Here is a 451-nt window from a genome sequence, read left to right as displayed (position 1 = left end):
TAATAAATAGTTCTTTTCTACTAAAACAAGTTAAATAATTTAAAACATTTCAAATTTAACCCAAATTTGAGTTAAATTCCATTTTTTTATTTAAAAATAACTATATTGTTTTAGTTAAAAATAACTATTTATTAAGTAGGAGCAGTGGCGACTTAAATAAGGTTCAGTTTTACACTATATAGATTTAACAGTGAAGGGGGAGTTTTTAGGTAGGCTATGTCGGATAGTATCTTCCGCGATGTACCCGACATAGAATCCGTCTCGCTTACGGCGAACCGGGCCGTAGATGTCTTCCCCTCATGGTGCAACGAGGAATCGTCGCTCCATGAGGAGCTTATGAAGATTTTCTCCTTCTACGCAAAACAAAAACAAAAGGTAGGTATACGAGTAGGTAGGAATTCGGGCAGGTAAAGACAGGGATATAATTCGATAATTGTGGACACCGCAAACA

This window comes from Wasmannia auropunctata, unplaced genomic scaffold, assembly GCF_000956235.1.
Source record: "Wasmannia auropunctata unplaced genomic scaffold, wasmannia.A_1.0 LD335983.1, whole genome shotgun sequence".
Classification (NCBI taxonomy): domain Eukaryota; kingdom Metazoa; phylum Arthropoda; class Insecta; order Hymenoptera; family Formicidae; genus Wasmannia; species Wasmannia auropunctata.
The sequence above is the reverse complement of the archived record's forward strand: the minus strand, read 5'-3'. Positions refer to the sequence as shown.